General features: G+C 42.4%; 1 protein-coding gene and 1 long non-coding RNA gene across 7 annotated transcripts in view; one reads left to right on the forward strand and one right to left on the reverse strand.

Annotated features, from left to right (window-relative positions):
* Positions 1-18,637, reverse strand: part of CACNA2D3 (calcium voltage-gated channel auxiliary subunit alpha2delta 3) — a 945,543-nt gene that overhangs the window by 884,845 nt on the left and 42,061 nt on the right. Inside the window, exon 1 of one of the 5 annotated variants that reach the window (XM_072785847.1) lies at positions 16,934-17,074. The exons of the other annotated variants lie outside the window; for them this stretch is intronic. The gene's annotated coding sequence lies outside the window, so the exon portion shown is untranslated. Of the gene's footprint in view, positions 1-16,933; positions 17,075-18,637 lie in introns of those variants that run through there. 5 annotated transcript variants of the gene reach the window in all.
* Positions 6,843-18,401, forward strand: LOC140610153 (uncharacterized). Of its 2 annotated transcripts, none has more exons than XR_012011923.1 (3): positions 6,843-7,449; positions 9,763-9,882; positions 17,980-18,401. It is a non-coding gene; the product is annotated as an uncharacterized lncRNA (long non-coding RNA). The 2 variants fall into 2 exon arrangements; XR_012011924.1 differs by lacking the exon at positions 17,980-18,401 and adding an exon at positions 10,257-11,471.

Here is an 18,637-nt window from a genome sequence, read left to right on the forward strand (position 1 = left end):
GCCTGTGTCTCTGCATCTCTCTCTGTCTCTCATGAATAAATAAAATATTTTTTAAAAAAGAAAAGAAAATAGGATGGTTGTATGACTTCTCATGGCCAATGGTTTGTGTATACACGTGATGAGAGTCACTTCTAAGTAGAAGTTTAAAGAGCTAAGCCTGGGAGGTGGTAGAAGCAGATGTCAAGGTCAAACCTCCAACAGTGTGAGTCCACCATGAGCAGAGGCTTACCCCCAACCAGCACTGGAGAAACAGATTCTGTTAAGTTAAGCCACTGTGATTTGGGGATTGTTTGTTACTGCAGCATAACCAGCCTATACTGATTGTACAGAAAAAAAAAAAAAAAAAAAAACGGAAAAGAGATTTTGAATTCATTCAAAGGCCTTTCATGCTTCTGTTGAGATGCTCATTTTCCATTTGGTAAACTGTAAGTAAACTCAATGAACTCCATACAAAGTACAAAACCATCTTAGAAATGCTTAATGGTCATGGTGTTATAATCAGAATCTTTTTGTTATAAGCTTGAGTTAAGTAGTTTAACTCTGACACCATGTTTACTGGGTTACTGGGATGAATTTATGGACAGCTGTGAACTTTCTAAAGGGGAGTTTTTAATTTCAGGTTTTCATGTTGATGATAAAAAAAAATCCATCGATATGAGCATATTCTGCATAACTTGGATGGCCAACCTATTCAAGGCAATTGCCAAAGCCCAAGTTTACATTAGTGTTTACATTTCTCCTGGCACCCAATGGTAGTATTTTGTCAAGGCCTAGGGAGTAAAGAACTGAATTAGAGATAACATTGAAGTGCTACATTTGTGCCAAAGGAGCTATCAAGAAGCCAACGTGGTCAGCATCTTGTTTTGAGCAAAGATTTGGTTCCAGAAAAACCATACCCCCTTATAACATTAATGTTGTCAATTTGAATTTTACTGCTTTCATTGTTTGGTTTTAATGTAACCTGTAAATTTGTGGGGTTTTTTTTCTTTTACAGTTTTATAAGAACTACAGACATATGAAGTACCTGCCTACTTTTCTGCAATATATGTTTAAGTAATATTATAATACAAACAGTAAAAGTCTACACTTGAGTGGTGTTTAGAGTATGGTTCTGGTTCTAGGATCATTCTTCCTTTAAAAAACCCATAAATAAATAAAAAACAATTCATTTAATTAGAGGTTTAAAATGGCCCCAAACATTGTTCATTTCAGACAGGCTCAAAGCAGATCTCCCTCTTGGAGTATGTTGTTGAGTTACTTGAATTTATTCTCCCAAACTTTATCCACAAAAGTTATCTGAAAACAAAAGTTAGCTCTAGGGTTCTGTGAATCTCCACCTCATGCTTTTGACAGAAGTAACCAGAGAGAAAAAGAAAGATGGGAGCTCTGAAAACCAGAAAAGAATCAGAAAGGATGAAATGAAGGCATTTGTGGTCCTTTTCAAAGGCAAGACCCATTGTAGCAAAAGAGATCTTTCCTTGCACTGACGTCAGTGGGACAGGAAGGCTGCTCTCTCACCATCTTTATACATGTAGTTCTTTGTTACCTTGTTAAGAGCAAGAAGGAATTAATGTGATATTTAAGAATTGGGGCATTCTCCACTGAAAACACTGGCCACAATAGGATCAAAGCAGACTATTCCAACCAGGCACAATGTAGTTCCAGTCCCATTTTTATTAGAGATTGAATCATTTATTTTTGCTAAGCTTTTTAACTAATAAACACTAGCTTTTGTTTCCTGAGACATGTTTCCTCATTACACCTAAGCTACCCATGCCTAAAGATGTACCTAGAGAAGCAGTGGCACATACTAGAAAAGAGGGGCCGATGCAGACCAGTCCCTAAATCCCAGCCACGTCAGACAGAGTGCACATATGCACCATCAATAGGATCATGCATATGAAAGTACTTAGAAATCAGCACAATGCTGTCCTAACGTAAAATGAAATCAATGAAGGAGAAGAGAAAGATGTTAGTGAAGGTGGTGAAGACGATGATAGGCTGGATTCTGTTATGGGTTCAGAATAACTGAGTTATCATGTATCATGTACAAAGTCACTCCGGAGAGGAGAAAACCCTGGTGAGACAAGTGCTCTGCCCTCAGCCAGCTTCCAGGCCAGGAGGGAGGTAAAGCAAGAAAATACTCCATCACAGGAGAAGACTGTGGAAAAGAGGGCTCAGTTCTGCTCAAAACAAAGGTTCTTAGCCATTTGGGTTTCTGGCCTAGTTTGAGAGCAGGCCTCTGGACAGAGCCTCGTCTCTTGGCCCCTGGGATGGTTAATTTTATGTAGCCACTTGACTGGTCATGATTTGTTGTTGTCCCACCCCCATGCTAGGCAGTGGGCTCCCAATTCTACGGGAAACCTTGAGCTGCAGTCAGCCTTCATGGAATTTACAGCAGAGCTGTTTGTGTAGAGTTGTTTCCTGCTCTGACCACACTCTTATATATGCTCAGGAAGCACAAATCTCATACGTTCCCCATATTACACCATCTTTCTTTGGTGCCATTTACTGTGAAATTGTACCTTGCACCTCCATGTGGCAGGCAGTAGCTGTGCACTCAGCTTTGTGCTCCATCCGCTCAGTCACTATGCTTGGAATTTCCTCATTGTTAGAAACAAATTAACTTCACACATTCATCAAAATGTGATGGTTCACCTGTAAAGGACCGAGGCCATGCACACCATTTGAGGAATAATGTCCCAGAAGAGTAGGAAGGCAAATTCTGTCCATACTGTGAGTTTATTGACTGCCACTCAGTATTCTGGATTTGAAGAGCACTTCTGCAAAACACTTCCCCACCACCTTAAATCTGTTCAACTCTGTATTTTAAAGGGAAAATGCAATTCATCTGATCCTGATTTGTTTGCACTTAACTCATCACAATGTTGTTTTGAAGAAGCTGATGTGCAAAAAGCCTTTTCATCAGCTTTGTGAAGAGCTTTTCTCTTCAAGGGGAAAAAAGAATCAGACAGTGTTTACTGAAGGTAAACAAACCAAAGCCTTAAAAAAAAAAAAAAAAAATCCAAGTTTATTTCTAAAGCCTGAACTCACCAAAGGTCAAGGGGGTTTGAGACTTACAGTCCCCGCTCCCTCACTTGAAAAAAGAATGTGGCCCAGAATCAACTGCCTGGCCTTCCAGGCAGAAGCTGGCAAGGCCCTACCGAATGTTCCAGAGCTTCGATGTATGTTTGCTGCAGCCAATAAACACTCCTAATGATGCTCTCAACAAAAGCCCATATTTTGAGCCTTGTTTTCTCTTTTCTTTTCATGTTGTTTCTCTCAGTGAAAGGATCAAAGCAGTGAGGCTACTTTTTCCCCACTCAATCAGACAGGAGTTCTTTGAAGTAAATGTGGTTTTTTGCTTTTGCTTTTTTTTCTTTTGCTCCTTAAGGAAGAATCTCTATAATCAGAGGCTGACTTTGTAAATTTCCTGACACTAGTCCCTTAGCAGGTGCGTGTATGTCATAGGAAGCAGAGCCTGTGCTGTCTTTTTCTTGGATTTCCCCTTCTTGTCTTCCACTTGATGAGATCCACTGGGTTATTTTAATGTGCCCAGGATGGTTGAGAACATCTAAAGACAACATCATCCATTCATCAAAAACATATAAAGACAAAGACACAAGAGTTCAGCTGAACAGAAAAATAAATCAGGGACTTTTGAAAAGGCATTTGTAGTTACAGCTTAAGGCTGTCTTGTAAAAAAAAAAAAAAGTATCAAAATAACTCCATTAATGATCATCTCAGAAGCAAAATGAAGCTGAAAGCTTGTTACTATGGTTCTTGCTTCCAGGGGGAATTCAGAATATCTTATAAAAAATAATGGGATGGTGAATAAAAAAAAAAAAAGATGCTGAAGTCAAGTTGAACATGAGTTCTTTGGGAGCCTTCCAGTGGCATGTAATGTATAAAACCAGAGATTCACCAAGAATGGGTATCTTCTCATGGGTGATGAATGATTAATAATAGTAGCTAATGCAAATTGAGCACTTACTATGTTCCGGCAGTTGTACCAAACACTTTAATTTCTTTTAAGCTTCAAACCAGCCCTATCAAAGCCAGTGTCCGTGTTAGTCCTAGTTCCTTGACAAGCCTCCCACCTGAGGTTTAAAAGACCCAAGATCAACACAGATTGAAAGTGGCTGAGCTGGAACCCAACCCCAGGTCTGTCTGATGCCAAAGCCCAGGCTCTGGTTTATCATAAGTGGTACATGCGCTTTATCAGCAACCTGTTACTTATAGTCACATTCTTGCTGCTCAAAGGCTGAAGTCATGTCTGTCTGGGTTAAACACACTGAGGCAATAATCAAATTGATTTGAACAAAATTCCTTTCTCGCTATTAATTAACTCAAGGAAAGAAATTGTTTTACAGATGTTTCCAGACATTTCTCTCCACACTGCCCTTTGTAGAGTGGTAGTATGGACCTACTTCCCTGTACATTTTCCACATCAAAGATGCAATAGGATTATCGAAACCCATCAAACTACATTTAAAATGCCAGCATTTTATCATATGTAAGTTATACCTCAGAACAAGTTGTTTCAAAAAGAAAGATCCCAGAACATTCAATGGGACATGCTGTCAATATGTTTTCGGATATGTCCTCAATTTTACATCAAATTATTCTTAAGTTAGATGCTGCGACATTGCCCCTTGTGCATGTTAGTTCCCTATAGATCAACTTTTAAAAGCTTTAAAATAAAACATGCTTGTGCCATATAATCTGCAATGATTTTCACCTTCGTTCTAGGATACATTTTAACCTAGAGGGAAGATTTTCTGTACCAGTAAGTGCACTAGGTGAATGGGACTTCTTTCACTGTCTTCCTTCTTTGCCTTCCTTCTAGCTTCCCCTCCTCCTGCCCCAACACTCAGCTGGACTACATCTCCCAGTCTCCCCTGCAGGTAGGTCATAGCCCTGTGACTGAGTTCTGCCCAATAAGATATGAGCAGAAGTGATGTGTGTCAAAACCTCCTCAAGTCTCTGCTCCACTCTTTTTCCCATCTACTGTCTGCAAGTGACGAATTCTGAAACCTTTGAGGCACAAGACACAGAAACCTGGGTCTCTAAATCGGAGTGTAAGAGATCACCTTCCCATCCAGCACCTTTAGAGGAGCAAGGACTCACTTCTGTGGTGTTAAGCCAGTGCAACATGGGGATTTTATATTACAACTAGCGCTAGTGTACCTGTAGGCTTTCTTTCTTTGCCTTTTTTTCTTTCTTTCAATAATATCTGCTGTAGGATTGTCTACATCCCTTAGAGACCAGCTCAATGTACCAAAATTAAAAGACTCTTCAGAGAAATGCTATAGAACTTTGAAAAATGGGAATATTCAGAAAAGAAACTTCCCATTTATAAAGGCTGTTATCTGACTCATCATTCATTCACCCTTTTGTTGGAAATGGTCTTCCCACATTTCTTTGTGAAACCACCCTCCTCTGAGCCCAGCCATGTGATTTATTTTTTAAAATTATTTTCTTATTATTTTTCAAATGTTAAATTCAACTAATTAACATATAATGTATTATTAGTTTCAGAGATAGAGCTCAGTGATTCATCAGTTGCATACAACCCCCAGTGCTCATTACTTCCCATGTCCTCCTTAATGCCCGTCACCCACTTACCCCATCTGCCCACCCACCTCTCCTCCAGAAACCCTCTGTTTGTAGTTAGGAGCTAGACTCTGGAGCCAGCTACGTGATTTGGATGAGATGGAAACCCCATCAGTGTGTGAACCCAGATTGGTTTAGGCCAACCAGTACTCCTGACCCTCTGGCTCCAGTTGATTGGCCACTGAAACACAGGAGGGGCAGTGCTGAGTCCATCTAGCAAAGACAAGATTCCTCCCCTTCTGCCTAAGCTAATGCAAGAGGCCCTCTCACTCAGCCCAGAGAGTGCATTACAATGATGTTAGAGCCTGGAGCTCTGTGGCTTTTTTTTCTTTCAAGAATAACCTTTTTTTTTTTTTTTTTTAAGAACAGTTTTAGGTTTTCAGCAAAATTGAGAAGAGATAGAGATTTCCCCTATACCTCTGGCCCCATACATGCTCAGCCTCCCCCACTACCAACATCCAACACCAGAGCAGTATTTTTGCTATGAACAATGAACCTACACTGACACATCTTGACCACACAAAGTCCATAGTTAACATTACAGATAGTTCTTGGTGTTGTACATCCCATGGGTTTGGACACCTGCATAATGACATGTTCTACTATTACATCATTCAGAATACTGTATCATATGGAATGGTTTCACTGCCTAAAAATCCTCTGATTTTTTTACTGATCTTTTCATTGTCACCAGAGTTTTGGCTTTTCCAGAATGTCATAGAGTTAGAATCATACAGTTTTCACATTGGCTTCTTTCACTTAGTAAGATGCATTTAAGTCTCCTCCATGTTTTTCTATGGCTTGATAGTGCTTCATTTTAGAGCCAAATAATATTCCCACTGTCTGAATGTGCCACAGTTTGTTTATCTATTCACCTACTGATAGACATCTTGGTCATTTTCAAGTTTTGGCAATTGTTAATAAAGCTCCTATAAACATCTACGTGCAAGTGTTCATGGACACAAGTTTTCAACTTCTTTGGGGAAATACCAAACTGCATAATTGCTAGATTGTGTGGTAAGAGCATGTTTAGTTTTATAAGATACCATCAAACTATATACGAAAGTGGTTGTATCATTTTGGATTCTTACCGGCAGTGAATGAGAGTTCCTGTTGCTCCACATCCTCTCCAGGACTCAGTGTTGTCAGTGTTCCAGATTCCAGCCATTCTAATAGATATATAGTGGTATCTCATTGTTGTTCTAATTTGCATTTCCCTAATGACTTATGACATGGAACATCCTGCCCTATGCTGATTGGCCATCTATACATCTTCTTTGGTGAGATGTTCTGTGGCTATTTTACTGCTGCCCGAGAGAAGCCAGCCTGCCAGGTGTGCTGTGTGAAGCCTGCAGATGGAGATGCTGCTCCATGGGGAAACTCTGAGGAATTAGGGGAAATGGGTCATAAAGGACTTCATCTTACTATCAAGATCAGCACTGACCTCTAGCATCTGGTCTTCTGGACTTCTCAGATTTTTAGGTATTACTCTCTTACAGTTCAACCAATTTGAGTTAAGTTTTCAGTCCTAAATTATGCAAATTTTCTATTCATTCACTCATTCTGAATTTTGCTGAGTAAGGGAGTATAATAATTACTATGAATTTCAAAATGGACCAAGGAAAACTCACTACTGAAGATACTTATCGAAATGTTCATATTATTGTCTGCTTTATGAAGATCGTTTTGTTTTTTTTTCCTTCTTTCACAATTAGTAAAGCTTCCAAATCAAGCCTAATGATAATGCTACAATCACTCCTGAAATGATCATGGAGCCTCAGAATTCAGGAAGAATTTGAGCAGGACCATAACTGACTGTCAAAGCATTAACAGGCAATGCATTTATTTGTACCTCCTGCACTGTAATATATACTCGTTATGCAAGTTAAAGTTATAATCACTTGTTCTAATGCATCATGTTTTCAAACCTTATGTGGAAAACAATATGTAACTCTAGCTCAGGTGGTGGTGTAACTCTAAGACCTTTCACCAATTGCTCTGAATCTTAGTTCACTCTCCCTGTGTCTCTGGTCCCCATGACCGTTTATTCATTCATTCATTCATTCATTCTATCATTTGTTCATTCTAAATTTGAGTGGGTACAGATTGATGATGTAGAAAAGTGACTGCTACAGGAACCTGTGATAGTGAGTGTGCCATTGAACCTGTAGTTACTTTTACTTTGTTTTCGTTCAGTCCTTTCTTATCTTGACTGCCTGTATAAGTCAATATTCTTTTGGTGACAAGTGACAAACCTCATCTCCCCCAAATGACATAATCAAGAGAGGGAGATAATCTACTGGCTGGGCAACCCACACACCCTGGGAAGGTCCAGCATGATTGGACCCAGGGCTTGGGCAGCACCAGGAGGCTATTCAGTCTCAGGCTCCTTGTGTCGTGTCTCTGATCTCTATGACCGCTTTCTCCTGATGTGGTCACCCTCTGCAGCTTGTGCTGTAATCACAGCTTCAAATCTAGCAGAAAAGAGCCTTCCCCAAGGGTACTGTTTGGTTCAAATGCCCATTTCTGAACCAATCACTGTGGCTGGCATGGGGGGTAGGGTGAGGAATGCAATGCTCTGATTGGTCAGGACTGTATTGCTTATAAATCTTCTGGAACATCTTCCTGTCCTGTTCCCACCATAGCTACCAGCTGGGTGCTGTTTGCTCTTATCAAGCACAGGATAGCGGAAATGTGGTTGGTTTTACAGCCAGATGAATCTGAGTTCAAACCTAGTTCCATCTGTTTCTAGATTGAGTGAGCAATTAAGCTCTCTGAGCCGCAGTTTACTTATCAGTCCAGAGTAAACATGCAACAAGCATTAGATTCCTGTTCTCTTCTCATTATTTCTTATTGCAACAGCAGTGACACCTAGAGTTTTCCAGGCATGACCGATGGTCTCTGACGGTCCTAGGGGTATAATATAGCTTCCCAACATTTTGTGGCTAGGGCACTAAAACTAAACTGTACAAGTTCTGAGACTAAGAGAAACCATCCCTTTTTAGTGGAGAATTTGCCTTCACGTAGTAAACATTTTACTCCCAAAACGTATTTTGCTGACACAGTCATCACAGTTCTACAACTCAGCTAGCTAAGCTAAAAATGGAGAAATGGAGATAGACTAGCTTCTCTCCAGCACTCAAATGAGGATAGCAATCTTTTCCTGGAAGGAAGTGGCCCCCATTGGGGAGGTGACCGAATTCTAGGTGCTTTGCCAGCCCTTGCCCCTGACACTGCCACCTAGCGGGAGACAGGACTCTGGCCATTTGAGCAAGTTAGACTCTGACAGCCGCCCCCCCAACGCTCCCCACCCCCCACCCCCCCCACCCCCAGGAGTGGTAAACACCATGCCTGCCGCTTTAAGCAAACCCTCTATCTCCAAGTTTCCAAGTCCTTTTAAAGTAAACTAAGCTGTTTGCAAAGACAATGCCTTGACCAGTCCCAATAGGGCTAGACCAAGAGACTAGCTTGGTTTCCAGTAGTAGTAATAGCCACCCTAGAGTTGCTCACTGCAGAAGCCCTCCCAACTCAAGGTTTTTCTTCCCTTCCTCAATGCATCAAAACTTACCTGTTGTATGGCTCTTTCCCTCAGATCTTTGCCAACCACTCGATCAGCCAACCAACCTGATAATGTAATGCATTCTTGCCCATCATAGCATTTCCCAAATAATGTGTGGTTTTTCTGTTTTGTTTTGTTTTGTTTTTAAGCAGAAGCCTGTTTGAGACAAACTACCTGCCTCAACACAAAAAAGTACATCTAAAAATTCTGGTGGAGTAAGTGTGGTTGAGAAGATTCTCTGTGTGTCCTAGAAATCCTATCAGTTTAAGTTTGGCTCAAAGTACACCATACCATAGACACTGGGCTCAGGTCTTGAGGCAGTTAGAATTCCAGAGGAAACGTAGCTGTTGGTACATCTAAATTCCTGCCATGTTGTATTAAGCTTCTGGGTAGGGGGCTTTATAATTGCAATGCTTTCATCATTCTGTGCATTTTCTCACCAGGCTACATAAAACATCATTATAAAGTTCTCTTTTTTTTTGAAAATCTCCGGAAGGAAGTATCTATTTTATCAATCTACACTTTTAGAAACATTATGGTTCCAAGCTTTTTAAAGGAACTTCTTTTTTCTCTTCTGTTTTCTTTAGCTGACCTTCAGAGACTGACCCATTAAAGTGTGCCTGAAGTATGCAAAGCCCAAATGGAAAAGAGACACGTATTCATTTCACCTTGGGTTACTCCAACACTCTAACTCCTGCTTTTGAAAGGTGCATAGCAGTATTACCCCCATGGAGGTTCCTGTTCAAGATCCTGATAGACTGTAATTCTGGCTTACCCAAAAACCACTGAGGGATCGCTTCCCAGAGGAGTTTACTCTCCTCCCACAGGCCCCAAATCTTAGCGATTTGCACCCCAAAATAGACCGACACACATACCTCACTGATGCTCAATTTTAGTCCCAGTCACACCTGGATCTTATGCATTTTATAGGCACTTTAATATTGAGGACATTTCTTAGAAACAGACCTGTTTAAACTTCCATAAAATTGGCCAGAGAGAAGGTATTGACATGGCTGGGGCTGAGGCCACAAATTTTGAGAACTGACCTCTAATAACAGCAAGGATTGTCATTTTTGTCCAGGTTAGGAGGGATGGAATTGTTGGTTCAAACCTCTGCTTCCCTGTGCCATGAGACAGCTCAAACAGTGGAGAGAGCCCCAGCTGAGGAATCAGGAGACCTGAGACTCTGCCAAGAGCTAGAATGCTGTGAAGGTGACAAACTGTCCTCAAAGGCTCAGTCTCCCTGTTTGCAAAATGAGGTGGGGCGTGGAAAGTTTGGCCTAAATCAGACTCAACCTCCTCATTGTTGGGACGCTAGGAGGGGAAGGCTTTTGCTTCCAAGAAACAGAGGAGAGGTGTGGACCTTCTCCCTACAAAGTATACTGAGATCCAAAATATTACCTAGAATTGAAGGCCCAAGAGTTATCAGGTTCAAACTGCCAAGCAAGGCACCCTCAAAACTTCCTTCTCCCAGCAAAATTACAGCAAGACAAATAGTTGATTCTTCTTTCTAGAACTCTGATGGTCATTCTCAAGTCTTCTTTTCCTTTCATCTCCACCCCCACATTTCATCTGCCATGATTACCTGTCATATGAACACAAGAGAAATGCAAGGTCCACTTCTCTCTACCTGCCCCACTTCCCACCTACTGCATGGTGGGACAGCCCTCACCCTCTCACTCTGACCTCCTATGGTCCATTCCATCACACACATGACTCCTCTGCCCATCGGCTCTCTCAGCCCATTGCCCACCACTCTCTACCACCAGCCTTACTTTCCTGTTTTCTGTACCCTTGTCTCTGCCAAACTCATTTCTGCTCTAAGGTCCCCTCTGCCCAGACCGCTCCATCCCTATAGGCTCACATAAGTCTCAGCTCAAATGCCAACCCCTCACCTCACATGGAGAAGCCTACCTCCAACACTTGCTTCCCATCCTCCTGCCTTGATGTCTTCACAGACATCACTCATCATGCATTCATCATTGACCAGTGTGATCCTGTTTCTGTATGGTTTCCTAGTTTACAATCCATCCCCCACCCCATCCTGCTACCAAAATGTAAGTCCTAGAGGAGGTCCTTGCTATGTATGGATTGTAAACTAGGATATTTGCTATGTTTCTGGGCCATGGTGGCTGCTTACTACATATCTGTTAAATTCATTAAATAAGATAATAGTTAAATCATTCCTTTGACATTGTATAATAAAACTAACAGACTGGCTCCTGTTTTAAAATATTTTAATTGATTCTCATGAAGACAGCAGTGGAATGCCATTAATTAGCCCTTAGAATTTATTTCTCTAGATTAAATTACTCTTATTCCTCTGAGCCTTCTCACCAGTGTTATTCTTGTCCTCTTAATCACTTTCCAGGACCTTCCCTGGAGGCTCTCCAATTTCTTCTTGTCCTCCCAAGAAGTTGGATAACCTTGCTCTTAGTGGGACCCATTCTGAACCTGCAGAGAAGTTAGGGCAATAACTCTGCATGGCAGAAGGCTTCAGAGTTTGGTTTTCTAAGCTGGCATAACTTCAGATCTGGCCACTTTCTAGCAAGGTCGCCTTGAACGAGGCCCTCTCTCTGCCTCCGTCTCCTCCTCTGTAAACCAGTGATGACAAAATCATCTCATAGGGCCGTCTGTAGTGAAGCTTCGCAGAGTTTTCTCCTACATAGCATTTAGCACAGGGCCTGGTACACACAAAAACCTCAGCAAATACTAACTATTGCTAATAATGAAACTAAAACTATAGCCACTTGAAATAAACAGGAGAGCATAAAAGGGAGCTGAGCTGCTGAGCTGTATGCAGAAGGCATGTTAGATGATTTGGGATTTTGTAGGGAAGTAAAGGTAGGTGAAGGAACAGGTTATTTATTAGAACTCTGAATAAAGCAAAGAGGAAAAGAAAGCCTATCTGCCACCTGTGGTTGGAGTGGCACTCATGAAACAGACATCACTAATTGTAGTGTGCACAGTGAAAGAGCGTGGAACATGGAGTGGAAGCGTGTATAAGGGGGCAAAAGGTGAAGCTGCTCCAAAGGAAATAACACCTCCTTTCACTTGGTGCAAGATGAGCTAATGCAAGGATATCAACCCGGTTTCAGATTTCGCATACCGGCCTTTTTGAATGCAGAGACCCTCAGCCCCAGAGGAGAGGCAGAGGCCTGGCTTCATTTCCTTCAGGGCCCCAACCTCCACAGAAACACTGTAGCAGCCATCCTTGTCAATGGAAGGCCTCGGAGGTCCCAGTTGGCTGTGAGAGTCCTTGGGCATCAAACTCCGACTATTTTGAGGAGAGCACACACTTCGGTAATGATGAAGCACAAGTGTGCCTACCCTGAAGGCCCCCCGGAAATTACAATTTTCAAATGGAGTTGCGTGAGCCTCCAAAGACCTAGAGAGCAGGTTCAGTCAGGGCACCCAGATGGTAGAATACTAAACAGCCACAAAAAAGCATGAATCCGATCTCCACATTTTGACATAGAAAGATGCCCAAATATGTAGTTTACAGACAAAAGCAAGGAGCAAGATTCTCTGTGGGATCCAGGTCAGAGAGAACCTTACCCTCCTCCTCTTCTTTACTCTACACATGCAGAGAGGAGTCCTACAGCAAACACCTCCCATCCCTGTCTACACCCTTGACTCATCCCTGACTCATGCCTCCCCAGGACAGCTGGCCATCCCCTGCGCCATGTTCCCTAAAGAGCAAGAAAGTGGAGAAAGAATCCAAGGCTTCCTAGATCTTGAGCTGCCTGCTTCTAGATGTGATAGGTGCTCAACCCATCTCTCCAGCTATCTCTCAGCCCTTTTCCTGGGCTTCATGTCCCCAGGTTAGAAACCTGTAGGATGGGGGCAAAGGAGAGGTGATCAGACCCACCCTTCTCTCTCTCTGTCTAGCTCCTCTTCCTATATTAGGGAGTAGGGATCAGGCCAGCCCTGCCCTGCTATGAGCCTGGCTATCTCCAATTTGAGGTGTCTTTATGGCCTTACCCTCCACCAACTCCTCCAGTCCAACCATTACCAGAAAGCTGTGAAAAATATAAAAGTTTAAAGATAAGAGTATGCTCCTGTATAATTGAATGCAGGCTAGCCCGGGGACTAGTTTACAACCAGTAGAATACGGCAAGAGTGATGGGATGTCCCTTTGTGATTAGGTGATATCAGACAGTAATTTCCAGATTGGAAGACTCTCTCTTGCTGGCTCTGATGAAGCCAGCTGCCATGGACAAGCCCACACAGTAAGGAACAGAGGGCAGCCTCTGGCCAATAGCCAGTAAGGATCTGAGGCCCTCCTCAGTCCCAGGGCTCACAAGGACTGCCAACAACCACATGCACTTGGAAGTGGGTCCATCCTCAGTCCAGTCTCAGGGAGCCCCCCAAGGCACCTTCCTTACAGGCTTGCAAGATCCTGAGCAAATGGCCCAGCAAGCTACACCTATCTGGACTCCTGACCTGCAGAACTGGCAAAATGATAAATGCGTGTTTCCTTAAGTCCCGAAGTTTATGGTATTAATTTGTTATGCAGCAATAGGCAACAGAAATAAGAAGCAAGATAAAATGAAAGGCTCTATAGTCTGGTGGTTAAGGGCCCAGGCTATGGAGCCCAGTTGCCTGCCTTCAAATCCTGCTCCCCACCCCTTCTACTTGACATCTCTAATACTGAATTTCCTCATCTTTAGCACAAGGGTAGGATTCGATGCCCACTCCCATCCTTACACTCAGCCTTGTAGTAAGGATCCTAAGAGTTAACGCAGGTGAAGTGCTTGAATCAATGCGTGTCCCGTCACAGCCCAATGGAATATTGGTGCTTGCTGGTTTGTGCCCGCTCATGCTCCTTGCTCTTGCCTCCAGAATACTTGAGCAATCATCTCTTAGGAGTACTGTAGAAATTTCTACATTCGAAGATAAAACCTTTCTATTTTTTATAATAAGCATTCATAAATTTATATTTGGAAAAAGCAAAAAATTCTTTTTAAAATTCTCATTAGCTTTCTGATGAGCCCTTCTGAGGATGGGATCTCTCTCAGGTTGCTATAAATGACAAATATCTGTGCAAACCAGCTTAAACAAAATGGGGAAGGAGTTATAGAAGGGACTCTGGGTGTGGCACAGAATAGGAGGCTAGTAAATGTCTAGGAGCCTTGCAGGAGGCTGCACTGGGGCCAGTTAGTATGGCTGATACAGCAGGCAAGGCTTCAGCCTCTCTTGGCCACGTGATCTCTCCCTGCACCTTTTCTTTTGGCTTCTCTCAGTTCAGAGTCGGAGGTGGTGATGACCCATGTTGTTTCTATGACCAGATATCCAACAAAACTGATTAGCTACTCCTTGTCCCAATCCCAAATTCCCTCAGAAGAGAATCTGATTGGTCAGATGAACCCTCATGGTCCTATCAGCAATGATGTGAGAGGGAAGTAGGGTCCCCTAATATAAACTGGATAGTTAATACTACACCAGGTAGTGGCAGGACGGGTTGCAAAGAGGAAGGGGAACGACATCCCCAAAGGGTGTCTGTATCTAGTCCATTCCTTCTTTTTGCTAAGGAACAGCAAAGGAATTGAGAGCAATGCCCAAGAAGCTTCCAGAGACTTCTGGACAAGAGATGGTGTTTGCCACGAATATTGGAAACCACTAGAAATATCTCATTTGGAAATGAATTTAACGTCTTTTTAATTGGTTGGATTCATCCTTTTCTCCTTGATACTCTAATCTGTATGAAGTTGTTGCTATCCTATTGGGCATAGTATACCAAAAGTAAAAGAAGGTGGCTCTGCCCAGTTGATACTCAGCCTCAGTGCCACAAGTTCAACAATGTTTGTGGGGCCATGGGAATTGGTATTTACTATGCCAGTTCATGGGCCAGCGTGCACATTATCCATAACTTAACTTAAAGGAAAATGTGTCCCTCTTGCTTTATTCTCATAAAAGTAACAATTTTAAACAAAGTATGGCTCAGGTCCAAGGCAAACTCTGCATCTCATGCACTGATGCTAAAGATTAAAAAAAACCATCCAACTTGAAATTATACCTCACTTAGTAGAAACATTATCTGCAATTAGCATAATTATCCAGTGAACATTCAAAGGGGAAAAACTAATTACTAGGATCAGAGGTTCTCTGGGTTGGAAGGAAACTCATAGGTCAGTGTAAATACCTGCCCTCTCCCTTCACCCTCCCCAACCTCCAATAGGTATAGGAATTCCCTTTACCATGTCCCTATCCCCTACCAGGTAGACATTGATTCTGCTTCCCACCACCATCGAAACAGCACCTTCCATTTCTGGGTAACTCTAGCCATCAGGAAATCTTGACTCAAGTAGGACTAAAAGTTGACTTCCTTATAAAGTCTACCAGTTGGCACAACATCTGCCCAAACTTTGTGTCTGGAGCCTCATAAACAAATCCTTTTCTGCATACCAAGCAGAAATATCTCCTCACATTTGCAAAGTAAGCTATGCCCAGTGGCAGATATACTTGGTTGCCCACCCGGCTGCCATTTCTCACACCTCCTCTTTCTGAGCTAAGAAAATGCCAGTTTTGTTTCCTTATAAGATGGGCAGAAATACACCTAAAGGGGCACCTGGGTGGCTCAGTGGTTGAGTATCTGCCTTTGGCTTAGGTTGTGATCCCAGGATCCTGGGATCAAGTCCCACATCAGGATCCCCACAGGGAGCCTGCTTCTCCCTCTGCCTATGTCTCTGCCTCTCTCTGCGTGTCTCTAATGAATAAATAAATAATATCTTTTTTTAAAAAAAAAAAGGAAATAAATACACCCAAGAAGGAAAGAAAGGCATCCTTTCCCCAGCCCCAGAGATTAAGTTTAGTCAGTCTTTGAAACTGAAGGGCCAAAGGGATGAGCATCTGACACAGCCTGCCTACAGATATAAGGGAAGCCCACTGAGAAACTTTTGAAAAAGTTTTTGGTCCCTAATGGAAGGGTGATATGTTTGAAAGAGCCCAGGGGCTGTGCCTCTTCCCACTCCTCCCTTGAATGCATTTGTGTGAAGTGTGATGCTTGGATCTCTGGCAATCATCTTGTTCCATGAAGTGACAAACTTCAGACCAAGAAGCCAACATGCTGAAAATGCAGAACATAAATCTCGAAGGAGCCCAGGCCTTAGAAGATACTGGTAAGCCACTGCTGCTTCCCCTGGAGTGGCCTACCTCCAGACATCTTGTTCTATTAGATGATCACGTTTTTATCACATAACCACTATGAGTTGAGCTTTCTATAAGTTGTAATAAAAGCATGTTTTAACCAATAACAGCTCACCAGAGCTGTAGTTTCCATCTTCCTAGATTTATTTTTTTTTAATTTTTTAAATTTATTATTTATGATAGTCACAGAGAGAGAGAGAGAGAGAGAGAGAGAGAGAGGCAGAGACACAGGCAGAGGGAGAAGCAGGCTCCATGCACCGGGAGCCCGACGTGGGATTCGATCCCGGGTCTCCAGGATCGCGCCCTGGGCTAAAAGCAGGCGCCAAACCGCTGTACCACCCAGGGATCCCTCTTCCTAGATTTATGTGACAGTTCAAGCCCCAACCTCAGCCCCATCATCCTAAACTCTCCCCTCAATACAATCCCTGTTAGTCAAGTGTGGTAAAGAATACCTTACATGGGACCCCCCAGTGAAAGCCACCCAAGATAGAGCTGTGTTGTCTCTATTCTCACACCACAACTTCACTTCCTTAGCAGCCACCTCATCTTGAGGTTGCCATTGGCTACAATGCATGACTATTTCCCAGATGCCTAGGCTGTGTCCCTTACCTGCCATTCTCTCTGCAAGATGTCATTCAGACCCAAGTGCTGAACTTTGTGTTGGTCTCTTCACAGCTGAAAAATATTGCTTTGGCTCATTATTCTCTCATCCAGTCTATTAGCTCTACTCACAACCCCATGGCAGCCTGGAAATCTGATCAGCATGCCATCAATGTACTCACCCACTCAGCTCTGAAAAAAAAAGAAAACAACACTGAATAAGATAGCAAGTAGAGACTAAATGCAAACACAATACTAGCAGTTGGTCTGACAATAACAGACCTACCAGTGTCTCCAAAAATACACCAACTTGATATCCATTTGGACTGAACCTTTTCTGGTATTAATACCAGCAGGAGAAGAAGAGGAGATTCATCCCACAAGCATTAACAGTGCTGAGAACGGAATAGTAAAGGGTGCTTGACATACCCCATGGGTCATTTTTTTTTTTAAGATTTTTATTTATTTATTCTTGAGAAAGAGAGAGAGAGAGAGAGAGTCAGAGACACAGGCAGAGGGAGAAGCAGGCTCCATCCCGGGAGCCTGACGTGGGACTCAATCCTGGGTCTCCAGGATCACGCCCCGGGCCAAAGGCAGGCACTAAACCGCTGAGCCACCCAGGCTGCCCTCTCATAGGTCATTATTATGGCAGCCATCAGCCTCCCCATTCTGGGTGCCCTATAATTGCAGCTTGTTAGGTTATGTGCAACAAAACATAAGTTGAAAGGAAGTCCTAGAGGTTTAAGAGCTTTGTTCCAAAAAGACTGCATTTTATAGAATGCAGCTATTTGTTCCATAACAGAACATTGTCATGATTTATAAAGCAAAGCAAAGATATATAGTTTGCCACCCTAATAATATATGTTTTCATTCTAGACATAATAAGCAGATCCAAAGTAAGGAGAACTCCTAGATAAAATCAGATACCAAGAATGTGAGAGATAAAGAAAGAAAGAAAAAAATGGGAAAAGGAAAATGAATTCTAGAAAGGTAATAAGAATACCTGCTTTTGCACTTCCTAAACTTTACCCTTCAATCCTATTGATCACATTCAGGTTCATCTCCAACTCTCACCATCATTCCACAATATAGCCTCTAGTACCATCACCACCACTGCCGCCACCATTACTGCTGCCACTACCAGCACCACTACCACCACAACCATTACTGAGGCTGCTACCAACACCACCACCACACCATCATTACTGCTGCCACTACCAGCAACACCATCACCAACTTCATCTCTCCACAATTATCAACACCACTAACACCATTGTTGCCACTACCATCATCAACAGTATCACTTCACCTACCACCATCTGCATGAACAACATTCATGATCTTCCCTGAGCCATCGCCCCATGTTCTCTAGAGGACAAGAAGACCTGGGCTATAGTCCTGGTTCTGCTTATTAATTGAACTGATGACCTTGAGCAAGTCAATTTACTCCTTTGCATTTCAGATCAATAAACGCATTTTGAATGAAAGAAAAAATTAATATCATATGGGACTATTTTGTGTCTGTCCTTCTTAAAGTCAATACAAATACAATACAAATTATACTAATAAGCTCATACTTTTCTGGTACTTAGGGTTTGCAAATTAAGTTCCTATATGTGATATCATTAAATACAGCCCAGAAAAAAACTGTGAGTTACTATTCCCCTCAGTATCTTTTATGTCAGGGTTGGCTTTTATTTTTTTGTTTTGTTT

This window comes from Canis lupus, chromosome 19 (assembly GCF_048164855.1).
Source record: "Canis lupus baileyi chromosome 19, mCanLup2.hap1, whole genome shotgun sequence".
NCBI lineage: Eukaryota > Metazoa > Chordata > Mammalia > Carnivora > Canidae > Canis > Canis lupus.